Genomic DNA, 1,133 nt, shown 5'->3' on the forward strand with positions numbered 1-1,133 from the left:
TCCGAACTTCCTGGGCGCGGGCGTCCTGTCGCTGCCCTTCTCGGCGTCGTCCCTGGGCTACCTCGCCTACGGCGTCGCGCTCGTCTCGATCTTCGCCGTCTCGCTGCTGAGCGGGCGCGCGTTCGGCGCCTGCTTCCGGGCGCGGCCCGAGAGCCGCATGATGTCCGACGTGGCCCGGGAGGCGTTCGGGCCGCGGGGCGAGCGCCTCGTCCGCTACGTGCAGTACTTCTACATGTGCGGCGTGTTGGTGATCTTCCACCTGACCTGCGCGATCGCCCTGCGGCGCGCCGCGGGCGGCGGCTGCGCGGTCCTCATGAGCGCCATCGTCGGCGGCTGCGCGCTCGTCGCGATGCAGGCGCGGTCGACGTCGACGCTCGGGACCCTGAGCGCGCTGGGCACGGGCTGCATCTTGGTCTACATCGGCATCATCCTGGTGTTGCTGCCCGTGCGGGGCCGGCGCCCGGGCGCGCGGGAGGACGTGCTGCCGCCGCCGTCGTCGTCGCTCGTCGCGGCGGGCGTCGCCGTCATGGACGTCGTCTTCGCGTTCTCGGGCCAGGTCGTCTACGTCGAATTGCAGGCGGAGATGCGGACGCCGGCGCACTTCATGCGGAGCGTGCTGAGCTCGAACGGGCTCATGTTCTGCACCTACGCGGCCATCGCCTGCCTGGGCTACCACTTCGTGGGCGCGGAGATTCTGGCGTCGGGCGAGCCGATCACGTCCGCGGTCGCGGCGAGCGGCTCGCCCGTGGATCGCGTGGTCAACGCGTTCCTCTTCGTCCAGGTCATGGTCGCGTACACGATCGAGGGCAACATCGTCGCGCGGGGGTTCTACCTCATGGCGGGCCGGGACGCGAAGACGGTCGCGCGGTCCGCGTGGACGGCGGCGACCGGCGGCCTCGTCGCGGCCGCGTTCGTCGTGTCCAACCTCGTGCCCTTCTTCTCCGACGTCATGGGCTTGATGAGCGGGCTCTGCGCGGGGCTCCTCTGCTACACGTTCCCCTTCGCGGCCGCGCTCGTGCTCGTGGACGACCTCGGCGCCGCGGAGCGGGCGCTCTACCGGGCCCTCGTCGGCGCGACGGCGCTGCTCGCGGTCCTGGGATCGACGGCGTCCATCCTGGACATCGCGAAGCACT

The sequence above is a fragment of the Aureococcus anophagefferens genome, assembly GCF_000186865.1.
Source record: "Aureococcus anophagefferens unplaced genomic scaffold AURANscaffold_81, whole genome shotgun sequence".
NCBI classification, from domain to species: Eukaryota; class Pelagophyceae; order Pelagomonadales; family Pelagomonadaceae; genus Aureococcus; species Aureococcus anophagefferens.